Below are 13,726 nucleotides of genomic sequence, written 5' to 3'. Positions count from 1 at the left end.
GTCTGAGATTCATTCATTCTTCCATGTTAAGATCTCCCTGTTTGTCCAATGTACACAGTAGATGGCCACTGGAAGCAGGTCATGGCATATATGATGTTGGTACAGTTACAGGTGAATGAACCTCAGATGTTGTACTCATTGGGTAAGTGAAGATGTTATGCTTAGTTAGGTTGATCTAAGTGACATCTGTGCCGATGTTTGAGGGGGTCAGATGAGGCAAAAAATGGTGGACCTGATCTGTGTTCACCTGAGAGGTGCACTAAGTTAGACTGAGGACAGGTTAGCCTGATCTACTGAACACGTGTACAAGTTTGGAGCACAGTGCTGGGGCTGGGAAAGCTCAGCTGCTCAAACCAACCTGGAAGCTGTGCTTTTCTTACCCCCCACCAACCTGGCCAGACTATTTTTAGTACCCCAACTGCCCCCATCCCTAGATAGACAACACTCCCCTGCAGACCTATCAACACATCCCTGCAGACTTACTTGTTTCTCCCAATAGCACTAACCACCCCCACACCCACTAACTTCCCCCTCAAACCCATTAGCCCCTCCACCCTGACTTACTTAGATCACAGTCTTAGCACGGGTCCCTACACTGGCAATCATGTGCACAAGCAGAAACTGATCCACAGTCAAGTAGTAAGCTGACTGATTGTAGATCAGGTCCTAGGAACATATGCAGGTGGCCCACTGAACTTGTCCACACTTGCCGAACATCTGTATCCATCATGCACTTCAGTGGGGTGTTTTAGCACTTTTATCTACTAGTAGATAAAAGCACCAAAAAGCCCCACTAAAGCATGCAGTCTATACAGATGTTGGGCAAGTTGGGTCAAACTGATGCAATATCTCTTCTGGGCATGCGCTGTGCTTTGTGCGGGAATGCACTGAGCTGAAAGTAAAGCTTTGTTTTGGATTTGTTTATGTTTGTAAGAAGCCCATATTATTATCTTTATGATAACACCTTAATCTATCTATCTAATCATGATTACTATAATTGATCCCACCCTCCTCCACCCTTTGGGCACACTCATGACTTTCTGCCTCTCAAGCACTATAAAATGATGATAGTCTTTTTGTAATGAGGGAGGTAACTGAATTTCTATCTTAGTCTCTTCTTCCCATCTTCCCAGGCTCAGCCCTATGTCAAATTGAAATGGATATTGTGCTCTCATTTTGCATAACTCAGGAAGGACCTGGGAAAGAGGAATGCTCCATGAACCCTCCCACTCCTCTTCGTAATTCTCCCTCCCTAGCAGACTTACAAAGGCCTATAGGCAGGAAGAAATCTATTCTCTGTTGGGTTTTAGGTCTCCCTAGATTATAGTAAATCCAGGACATTCCTAGTGGGAATCTCTGTTTCTGCAGAGTTAAGATCCATAAGATTTAAGTACCATTTGGCACTTCTAAAATGATAAAAAATGTTCTTTGTATCTGTATAAATACAGCTGAGAGAATTATTGTGTTCTTTAGAACATACTGAACCACTTACTTTTAAGGAGACCCACTGAAGAAAGTTGAGAGATTTAATTGCACTTTCCTGTTTGGGGGGTGGGGAGTGAGGGTGAGGGGTCCCTAAAGACTTAGATGGTTTTATTCTTTTTCCTTAATCTTAAATAAGAGTTCCAGGCAGAAAAGACATATTACTCTTTCAATATGTAAAGCATGGTAGAAGTTGGCACATTTTAAATCCCTTTGGAGAGTTCTCCTGGAGCACAACTCCTGAGAAATATTCCTGAGGAGTATTTCTAAGATCAGTATGGCTTATGCAGACTTATGTATCTGTTAAAATGTCTATTTATTTCTCTCTAAGCTAACGTGTATTACAAAACTGCTCCAATCAAAAGTATTCTGTTTAGTGCCATGACATCTGGAGATATGAGGAACCAAAAAGTACTAGTAAATAGGGTGTGCACAACAGGCCCTATTTGATTCGGATTCAGATTTGGCCCAAATTGAGGACAGAGATTCGATTAGTTGATTCAGATCACTGTCCCTGATTCGATTTGGTCAAATTCAAATCTGAAGCTTTGATGTTGATTTGGAAAATCAGCAATTTGAACATAGATGCAGCTTTAAATGTTTTTTCTACATACCTCAAGGTACCAGGTGCAACTCATGAATGCTGTGATGGTGGGGCAGATGGAGCATCCCACAGGAGTGCAGGGGGGGCCCTGCAAGCTTAGTGACAAACCCAAAATTGGACCAGAACTACTTCCAGTCCACTTCTCGGTCTTCTGGGAAGTATGCTGGGGAGCCTGCCTGTGGCCCCCTGGCTCAGTGATCAGCCATGGGAGGGAACTTGGGGTGCCCCCCCATCCCAGGAGGCACCAGTCACTGAGCCAGAGAAGCATGGGGGCGGGGGAACATGTGTTCCCTGGCAGACCCTGAAGTGGACTGGAAGTGCTTTTGGTCCACTTCTGGGTCTACTGCCAAGTGCGGTGGGGACCCATCCTCTGCCCCCACCCCATGCTTCTGTGCTCCAGCATCGCAGCATCCACTAGCCGCCTGCTACCTAAAAGTATGTAGAAAAGACATTTCAAGCTGTGTCTATGTCTGAATCACTGAATCTTTCTGAATCTCTCCAAATCAATTTGGAGAGTTCCAGTTCAATTTGGGGAAATTAAAGGGTCCTCTGATTCGATTTGGATTCAGAGATTTGGCCACCAAATCAGGCTGAATCTCTATCAAATTGAATCAGGGACCAAAGCTTCACACAGCCTTACTAGTAACACGTCCTAAAATGAAAATTTAACTTTTTGTAGTATTTCATGTAGAAAATCTTGAGTCTCATTTCGCTTAAAATTTAAAAATCCTTGGATACTCTATATAAACAGCTGCTGTTTGGGATACAAGGGATTGAAAAAAATATTTTATGAGTGGATTTTTTTTCCCAGTACTTTTTGCTGCAGAATATTTATACCTTCCTTTGAAATGTATAGTATAGATCACACTGGATACAGCAGGCCTAGTTGGTAAGACTACTGGAGCAGACCTTCTATCCTCTCATTTAATTCCAATGAAGAAGTGGACTCTACTGTCATAACCTTCCAAAACTACATTCTCAGTTTGTCAGGGCAGGTACATTAAAATCTTGTTGCCCATTACCATCTTAGACATGCATTTTAGATATTTTTCAGTTTAGCCCTGGGGCTCAATCATAGCCTACATATTATTTTATTTATTTGGGTCAGAACTAAATAGTGCTTCTCCCAAGTTTTATGCAAATGAGCATATACCCTTCCTTTTACAACCAAACCAGATCCCTTCTTTAAAATATTTTCCATATGACCTTATGTCAGAGAGCTCTTTTCATTTCATTCATTCCTCAGTTGTTTTTCTGATGAAGATATGAGCTCTTTTTCATTTTTGGACTATGGGTCTTTTATCAAGTTTAAATGTTCAAGTTTATTTCTTTTCAAGAGCACCATAGAACAATGTCAGGGTCCTGGCCCATGCCCAAACTTCAGGAGTGTTATATGACACTTAATATAATTGACTGTTATTATTTGAGCCATCAGAAAGAATGGGGTATGCTGGTGTTGAGCTGTGGTAGTCAGCTTAACAGCCCAGAATTTTACTTGAACCTTTCTTCCAGCCCTCAGATTCTGGGTGTTTTGGGGCTTCATGTATCATGTCAGGTTCTGCTGTCTGATGTAACCCTAGAAACCATAAACCTGAGGAAATACATTGGAATTAATGTTTCTCCTTTGAGCAGTCAGTAACTCCCCTAGGTTGTTATATCTGATTCAAAATTCATACACTAAAATTTAAGTAACTGTTATAACTGCTTGTTTCTTTATTGGGTGAGCTTTTCCTTTATTTTATAATATAGCTACCAGCAAATACTGGTAGCCAGAAGAATGAAAACACACTATATTTTTCCTAAAGTGGGAGTGCTACAGAAAGACTCACTCATTCTTAGAGGGACCATTCTTTGCAATGCATGCATCAATTTTTCCACGATCCAACATTTTTCCCCAATAAAAATTATCTTTTAGCTTGTCTAAGGTTTTCCAATTCCAAAACATCCAGTAGTTTTAAAATCCACAATGGCCTCAGAACCTCCTTTTTAAAATATAGCTGATGCTCATGCCAGTTTCCCACACAGTATTTCCACTTTAAGTTTTCAGCCTTTCCACTAAGACCACAAAGCTTTTATTGTAGTATTTGAGGGCATGTTACATGTAGAAGCCAAAGGCCATCATTTTAAATTGCTATTGACCTTGTCCTATTATGAAAGACCTGTGTGTTTGTGTCATATGTATGTTTCTCAAATACACTCCACACCTCCCACCCTTTAAATTAATTCCCACTTCCTATAACCTGCTTTTAAGATTAAGCCTGTTGCTGTATCCAGGGCATAATCTATTTGAGGTAATGGATAAGTCTCTTTAGTTGTATTTAAAAAGTATTTTAAATGAGTTTCTTTAGTTTTACTGTCCATACAGATTCTGATGTATACCAGTCACATTTATTACTTCACTAGATGTACAGGTAGACCCCAAGGACTGGTAGAAGGTTCGAATTATGCTTTCCTAATACATTACCCTAAAGTTTTTGTAATGCATTTTCCTCTCTGTTACTGGCAAGTGGTTACTTTTTGGTTCCATGTCCCCTGTTATCAATTTAATGCAGTATCATAGCAGTACAGCCTAAATCTTTACTTTATGAGTGGAACAACTAATTATTAGCCAGAAAGTCACTTGAATTGTTCTGCTACCCCCTTTAAAGTAAAAACTACATTGGAACAAGCCCAGTAGAAGCTTTGGAGCTCCCATTCCCCTCCTTTTACCTTCTCAACTGGCACTTATTAGAGCTACTGTTTCATTCTGAAGTGTGGTTTTTCTCTCTCTCACTATTTTCTGTATGTTTTTGAAAAGTGACAAACAAACAGGGATGTATTTTTGCTTTGGACTCACAAGAGCTTTAACAGGTAAGACTCTTTGATCTCAAAAAAGGTTTCCCATCTTTGCTGAAATTTACTGCAGTGTTTACCAGGTGCAATGGTTTCTGACCTTGAATACAGATGTGTATTGCAAATATTCTACAAATACTTGTTTTCACATAGGCTATATACTTGTAAAGGAAATTGCCATGGACAGAAGTTGTTAAAAAAATCATCCCAGTATTTTTTACTTAGTTAAGTATTAGAAAAGATTACATACACAGACTGTGGAATCTCCATCCTTGTAAATTTCTAAGAGCAAGTTAAACAATCATTTGACTGAAATTGTTTAAACAAGGATGATCTCACCCTGAGCAAAGGATTGGAGTAGGTGGTCTAGTCATAATTTTCAATGATTCTATTTTTTTATACAGATTTTTTTTATAGATATTAGGACTGGAAGGGACCTTGGAGATCATTGAGTCCAGCCCCCTGCCCAAGGGGCAAGAAGTCAGCTAGAGTCAAAGGATCCCAGCAAGAAAAGCACTTCGGTAAACAGATGTTCCCCCAGATCCTGATGCATACCCCTTATATACTTACAGGCTGCCACCAGGTCACCCCTGAGCCTGTGCTATTCCAGGCTGAAGAGTCCCATGGCTCTTAGCCTCTCTTCATAAGTCCTGTTCTCTTGCCCTCTGATCATGCATGTGGCTCTCCTCTGGACTCTCTCAAGCTTGAACTGTGAAGCCCAAAATTGGATGCAGTACTCTAGCTGCGTCCTCAATAAGGCCGAATACAGCAGGAGGATGACATCCTGAGATTTGCTTGAGAAGCATCTATGGATGCAAGGCAGAGTTTTGTTCACCCTACCAGCTGTGATATTGTATGGGTGGCTTGTGTTCATTTTATGGTCAGTTATGACCCCCAATTCCCTTTAGGCCATTGTGCTAGTGAGTGTAACACTGCTGAGCCTATAAGTGTGATGCAGGTTTTTTCCCCCCGAGGTGGAGTACCTTGCATTATCCATATTGAATGTCATTAGGTTTTTATCTGCCCACTTTCTAAGCCTGTACAACTCAGCCTGGATCACCAGCCTATCCTCAGGTGTGGACGCTGTACCCCAAAGTTTGGTGTCATTGGCGAACTTAGCCAATTTGCTTCTGACACCAATGTTCACATCGTTAATAAAGACATTGAAGAGAACAGGTCCAAGAATGGAGCCTTGGGGGACACCACTGGTCACAGAGCGCCATGATGATTCACTTCCATTGGCTACCACTGTCTGAGTCTAACCTCAGATCTAATTCCCCAGTCATTGGATTGTGATGTAGCCAAGGCCACAGTTGGCCAATTATTCCATGAGGAGATCATGGGACACCACATCAAAAGCCTTTTTAAAGTCCAGATATATGACTTCAATCTCTTCTCCCTTGTCCAGGTGATATGTCATCTGGTCATAGAAAGAAATGAGATTGATAAGGCAAGACCTACCCACAACAAACCTGTGCTGACTGTCCCTCAGGATGTTGCCATCAGCCAGCTTGTCTAGAATGATCTCTTTAATATTTTTTTTCCAAAATCTTGCATGGATTGAGGTTGAGCTGTCTGGTCTGTAGTTTCCCAGATCAACTTTCCTCCCTTTCTTGAAGATAGGCACCACATTGGCCTTCTTCCAGTCTTTAGGTACTTCACTATTCTATGGTATATGATTTTTATTAATGACACTGAAATCAAAACACTGGTTTGTCCACTGTCTTGACCATTCAAATTTCTCACTCACTTTTATTACAAGGGGAATATAGTTCCAGCTGAGACCAATTGGCTAGTTTAATTTTTGCTTGTCTGTTTTTATAACTTAGTCTAATAACGGTTATATTTTAAAACTGATGTCTACTACTTCCATGTATTTTACAGATCCTATTTCACAATCAAGAGTCAAATTTCCATTAATGTTGTTTTACTGCCCGGAAAGAAACAAAAATGTTGTATTTCAAATCTTTACATCTTCAGCTCATCTCCTTCATATTCTTCAAACTGGGAGTTTTTGCTAGACACTTGCAATGTTGTGTTTTGGAATACCCAGATGCAGATAAGAGCTCCAAGAATGATTAGGGGAACGAAGGAGTTTATCTTGGGAGGAGACTAGAAAAATATTGTGTGTTTATCCCAGCCAGTCAAAGATAAGAGGTGATATGATTGCTTATCTTATGTACATTAGGGATGTATTCCTCTCCTCCCACAGAAAAGAGCAATTTGGGCTAAAGAATGGATATAAACTAACCATGAATAAAATTAACTTAGAAAGTGTAAGATTTTGTGGAAGATTTTTTTCCAATCAGAGAAGTGAGATTTTGTAACATCTGCCCTTTAAGCATAGTAAATCCAAGAACTATGCTAGATTTTTTTATATCAGTATATATTCAGAAGTTCACATGATGCTGTTTGGTGTGAAATAGGGGCCCAGGTTTGAGTTTGGGAAGGGGAGAAAAGGGAGTAACCTTAAATGCTTAATTTTGAGTAGAATACATTCTGACAAAATAGAAAAGCAGATCAAACACCATTAGTGTAATATATAAATCAATAAATTCTCATCTGAAACACTGTGTGGGGGGTTTTTTGGTATCTCTAACTACAAAAAACTTAGTAGTTAGTAGTCCTAGAAAATGTGAAGAAAAGTGCCACAAAGATAAGCAGGGACATGGAAAGCCTTCTCTATAAGGTTAGGACTTTTAAACTTAAGAGAAAACCCAACTGACAAAGGATATGAAAGGGCTCTACAAAACCAGGAATAATGATATGGAGAGAATTTAACCATGCTCAAATGGGGATTAGAAAAGTTAATGTAGGATGGGACCATTTGTAATTATTAAATATGATAATGAAGCTTAAGCTTCCCAACTGGGATTTTATAGGTCTCTAAATGCTGGGAGCTGTTAGGAAAAGACAAAGGTCTGATCAGGATAGGTCCTGCATAAATAATCTTCCCTTTAGTATTTTCTTTGTGCCACTGAGAGAGACAGAATTCTGGGTTATATGAATGTGTAGTCTAAGACAGTATGGCATCTCTTATGCTCTTTTATGAGTGCCTATTAATTTTCCAGCTTTTTGTTCATAAGTACAAAATGGTTGAAGAAAAGTTAAGACTAAAGTAATCACTGTGAAAAGCATGCCTGCTTGGAGAGAAGAGGATGATTTAGGTGTTTAAAGGCTTCTCTTCAGGCTGTTTCAGAAGGTCACTACATCTGCTCAGGTGGTTGCAGATGCTTCCTTGTAGCCTTCTAGCTCTGATCCTTTGTTCTTTCTGCCTCTACTCCAAATGTAGAAATTCATAAAACAATAACCGGTAGAAACTCCACCACAAGTATTTTGTATACATCTTGCTTTGGGTGGTGACATATTCCTGCACTGGAGGGAAGGTAGCTGTTTTTCATAAAAGGACCTGACCATTTCTTGCAATTAATTTCAAGGAGGTTTAACTCAAGCCATAACATTATAAAGTAAGTGAGCAGATTTTTAAGTGATAGATTTCTAAACTGGGTTATTCAATTTTCCATATATTTATAAAAAGCAGTTGGAAAAAAATACAGAATGAACACTTACTATATATTTTATCTCAGAGGTATGGTAGAGGTATTTGCAAAACACTGTAGCAGAACAGTAAAATGTAACAAAATACAGTAAAACCTTATAGTGACCTCCACTTATTCTTCTATTCGTGTTAAAATTTGCAAGTCAGTTAATGTATATATTCATATATAAATATAAATACACACAGAGAGAAAGAGAGAGAGAAAGAAAATGAATGAATTTTACCAGTGGAAGATTGGCATATTGGATTCATAGGCTTTTTCTACCTAAGGAATCCAACACCTTGTAAAGAAAGATTTAGTTAAGTGGTATTTTAATGTTAATAAATCTCACTTAGAGACAGAATACTTTTTAGATTATCGTTCAATTGTATATATAAAAATAAAAAACTGCACATTAATAAAATAAGAATGGGAAGATATGCACTTTATAGACTAACTAAATAAGAGATATATAGAGCATAAGTTTTCATGAACTCAATTCATGAAAGACAGTTCCTCTAATGGTAAGAAATCATTTAATTTTCAGCTAAAATGTATTCACAGTTTATACCGATTTGGTTTTTTGCCATCATTGCCTTTTTCTGCTGTCATGTAATCCTTGAGGTTATTATTCTCTTGATCATTCTAGTTGTATTGTTTCTGCAAGTGTATCAGTTTCAATTCATCTTTCCAAAATACGGGTGACCAGAGTAGTACACTGAAGTCACCAACACCTGGTATAATGGCATTAATACTTCCCTATCTTTCCTGGAAATAGCTCAAATTTACACATTTTAACACTGCATTTAGTTTTTCACAGCTACATTATGTTGGTGGATTACAGTCAATTTGTACTACTGAATGTTATCTTATTTCTATGATCCCAGTCCTTAGTATCATCTACTTCTTCCTATATTATAGCTCAATCACCCTCTATAGTTAGGTGGATTCTGAAGTATACATCATCAACAAATGTCATTAGCACATCCCCATTTTTGTGCCACTGCTCCCCCACAGTGGGACCTGGACACAGAGTAGCCTGGACTGGTGGGCTAGCAAGCCAGGATCCCCCATTCTGTTCACTCCTGTGCACTTCTGGGACTGCCCTAGAACCTCTTTGGGGCCCTGCACCTATACCAGCTAGCAGTCAAGGGTAGCAAGTTTGCCCTTGAAGGCAGGCTGAATCACTGCTGGCCTGACCTTGGGTCTTCGGCAGCCTATTTCCCCCTCCCCTCCCACACTGTTGCTCCCTGGAGCAGTCCCCACCAGATGCCTTCCTGCCTCTTTGGACCATGGGTCATTGGTTCTCCCATGCCATATCTCTTCTTCTGAGGCTCTTCTGCTCCTCAGCCTTTCCCTATCAATTCACAGTGTGAAGCATTCTCCATTGGCTGCTATCCAGGGCTGGCCCCCCTGTTCCTGCTGCCCCAAGGAAGAACCTCTGGAGCAGGGCTCACCATGCTGGGGGACTGAGTGGCAGCCTGTCTTAGCACCCCTAGCTGGGAAGGCCATGGTTTCTCTAATGGGAGGGGGCACGGATGCCATTCAGCGATGTCACAGCTGGATCCCAAGCAGTCTTTGACCCTGGGCGTAAACTTCTTATCCTGGTATGCAACTCCCTCTGTTCTGTAGCAGCACTGGTAGCCTCCTTTAGACATTGGGTGGTCATTAGTAGACCTAATTTTTGGACCTTCACAGTGTATTCCTGGGTCTGGACAGCTTATTCAAGTGCAGTGGCAGCATGGGTGCAAGCAGTTGCTAACCTGTCTATTCCAGCCCCCCACACTGAGGGTCCCAATTGGTCCTCATTTTTCCAGTGCCACCTATGCACATCTCCAGTGCTCTGCAGGTGACTGTGTGACCATCCTGGGTAGAGCATCTTGGGCTCCATGACTGGAACTCATGGAAAAATGTGGAATCTGCAGACAAGGGAGACACCAAAGGACCTATGGTTAGCCTTCTGTCTGGATCACTTCCCCTGCCCAGGTCCAGAAGCTGCACAGCTGCTCACAACCCGGCACTGGCTATGCTGTGGAACACCTGCATTCCACCTCCCAGCTAGGAGAACCTGGACACCTGGTTTCCATCTCCCTAAAGTAGGAGCTGGGAGGGCTGGAAATCCAATCATCTGGGCCTGGAGGGATGAGTCTTTTCTGTGCCTTACCTGCAGAAGTGCTAATACATAGATGTTCTGCTAAGTGGTGCCTAGCAAAAACCCACAGTTGCAACTGTTAGTTACTCCTGAACTGTGGGACTTAAAAAAAGCTTTCAGTGTTGTTCTGGATGTATTTGGGTGCTAGTTTATGTTAGGTAGATCCACATCAACATGCTGGCCTCTCTCAGGAAATCAATGAACCTTGAGGGATGGGGCATCCAGTTGACAGTCAACCAGATTTATGGTCCCTGTCAATGTAACACAACCTGATAAGCCCTGAACAACATTAGGTGGTAACAACCCTAGAACCTCAACTTTGTTCCAGGACAATGGCACTGGTGTGGAAGGGGGCTTGAAAGGCATGAGGTCAGTGGGGAGCGTCAATAAATTAGTATCATCCATCTTCCACCTAGACAATTGTCAAGCCAAGAGCACACTGAATATCAGAGCAGACAACCACATCCTTCTCCATGAGCATACCCCAACACCACACCCCAAGGAGTTGCATTATATACTGTCCCTCACCTAAAAACATCTTAGCCAGAAGGTCAGCAGTAAAGTCTCTGCATGGGTAGCTGCCTTAAGACATTTAGCCAGCATGACATGGTGTAACAATTTCAAAGTGTTCAGAGTACATGCCCTTGCAGTGGTATATATAGATTACTGTGCTCCTGTACGGTCCAGAAGTTGTCACACTAAAAAAGTTTGACACTATACTTAACAGTGCACAGAGACTCATAACATGCTGCTGCACAACTCACACAAACACAGATGTATTCCTTGCACTGTAGGGCATTAGGCCAAGTAATATAGGAAGACAGACCCTAACAGTTCCCCTACTGCCAGGTGTCTGTGCTTATGGAGAGCCCAGCAGGCTGGGTACTGTGGCTTTGTATATTGCTGTAAATTTAAATAAGGGGTGGGTGAATGGAAATGAATAATTGTTCAGACTAATCTGATCTGAAATCTATTTCTACAGCATTTTATACCAACACCAAATGAGTCCCTCACTGGGCATGATCTTGACAGAGAAGCATGGGTCAAGCTAAATACCCTGAGGTCTGGAAACAGACAACTTCAGACCAAACTGTAGAAGATGAACATCTTGGACAGTCCCCTCATGAATGCAGTGTCCAGCAAACAACGCATTACTTGATCGAAAGCTGCAATCTTTACAAACGCCCAGATGGGGTAGATGGAATCCACACATTGAGTGAGAATACTAGACAGTGGCTCATAGCTGGCTGGAGGGAACAAGGGGTGGTGTGGGAAACAGGGGCTTTACCACCTCAGGTCACAGAGAGCCTGGGGACATGGAGAGGCCAGTGCTCAGGCAGACCACATGGCTCTCGCTGAGGCTACAGTACTACTTTGGGGAGAGGTGAGCGGGATGCCACAAAGCCCCATGGGTTGCCAGCAGAATGCTGAGTCATGTTGCAATCTGGTATAGATGTTCATTATGGTGCTCTAACCTGCAACATTGAAGTCTAAAACCACATCCATCCAGAGTTATCTTAGAGCAGCATCTGCCATTTTTGCTCTAAGTGCCTTGACCATCTGTTTGATTGCAGCTGCTGAGCACTTTCTGTGCACCTACCATACAAGAAGTGAAACTTCTGTATCTGGCCATATTTCTTGAGCTAAGGGGAAGAAATACTACCAAAAGTGAAGAAATACTTCCCTGTTTTTAAGCTACTTGTTTTTTAAGCAACAGACTAACAGTAGGAATCATTTTATTTTTAAATAATAGTTTGACATTTTGTTTTCATAAGGAAAGAAGAATCATAGTACTGCATTCAATTCTTGGCTCCACAATTCAGAAAGGACATGGAGAAGCTTGTGAGAGTGCAGAAGAGAGCCACATGCATGATCAGAGGGCACGAGAACAGGCCTTATGAAGAGAGGCTGAGAGCCATAGGACTCTTTAGCCTGGAGAAGCATACACTCAGGGGTGACTAGGTGGCAGTCTGTAAGTATATAAGGGGTGTCCATCAGGATCTGGGGGAACACCTGTCCAGCAGAGCACCCCAAGGAATGACAAGGTCAAATGGTCATAAGCTCCTACAAGACTGTTTTAGGCTAGACATAAGGAAAAAATTCTTTACTGTCCAAGCCTCCAAGGCCTGGAACAGATTCCCCCAAGAGGTGATGCAAGCACCTACTCTGGACGCTTTTCAGGAACATTTGGATGCTTATCGTACTAGGATTCTTTGACCCCAGCTGACGTCCTGCCCCTTGGGCAGGGGACTGGACCCAATGATCTTACAAGATGCTTTCCAACCCTAATGTCTATGAATCTATGAATGTTAATTGTTTTGTACAATTCTTGGTTTATTTTTTACACTTAATTTAAGGGGGAGCCATCATGATCAGTAAGATCAACAGCTTCTATATACAACTCATATAGTTATTCTTTTAATTTGCCTTGAAAAAATGGAAGCTTTTGTCACCTCTGGCTTCTTTACACTGACTCTTATTTCTTAAGATTCTTTTTAAGTTATTAATTTTAAAGGAGTTTCTTCCTGCCATGAATTTTAAGCTTATTGCAGGGGGAACCTACGGTGTTTCTGTATTTTGCCTATCAGCTCCTTCAGCAGCAACCTCTTCTGTTCAGAACTGTTGATAATTACTGTAGGAAAAAAAGGCAAAGGAAGATTTTTTTGGGTAATTCCTTTATATTGCTTGTCAATCTTTCTTGAAATAGAAAATTCTATGCTTCGTTTGCAACTCTGCTGCTGAGTGACTGACAAACCTGTCATAGTGCATTCAATAAACATTAAGACATTTTCCAACTAAGTAGTTTCTACAAAAATGTTACAGTCCAGTCCATTTTTTTTAAAAAAGATCCTTACTTTGCAGATTTGTGTTCACATTCAAATAAAATTTACTGAATTGAGTAGTAGCTTATGGAAGAGTTTACAGAGTGAGCTTTTAAGTTTACAAACTTCCACTACATTTGCCACAAAACACATATACTGTGAACTGTTATATTAACGAGATCACAAGTCACATGGTACCTGTCCTGTGTTAAACCCACTTTTCCCTTTACAGTTAGCATTTAAAAGGGGAGACCTGGCTAATAGGGGTGTACAAAATGGGCTGTATTTGATTTGG

General features: G+C 41.0%; 1 long non-coding RNA gene across 1 annotated transcript in view; it reads left to right on the top strand.

Annotated features, from left to right (window-relative positions):
* The window catches only part of LOC149873093 (uncharacterized), a 95,562-nt gene extending 82,085 nt beyond the window's left edge, over positions 1 to 13,477 (top strand). The window contains exons 3-4 of the long non-coding RNA XR_016439837.1: positions 11,592 to 11,825; positions 12,385 to 13,477. This is a non-coding gene — a long non-coding RNA (uncharacterized LOC149873093). The remainder of the gene's footprint in view (positions 1 to 11,591; positions 11,826 to 12,384) is intronic.
* The last annotated feature ends 249 nt before the right edge of the window (positions 13,478 to 13,726 follow it).

This window comes from Crocodylus siamensis, chromosome 1, assembly GCF_052110815.1.
Source record: "Crocodylus siamensis isolate JL-2025a chromosome 1, ASM5211081v1, whole genome shotgun sequence".
NCBI classification, from domain to species: Eukaryota; Metazoa; Chordata; order Crocodylia; family Crocodylidae; genus Crocodylus; species Crocodylus siamensis.
Note: the sequence above shows the minus strand (reverse complement) of the source record. Positions and strands in the feature narration are given on the sequence as shown.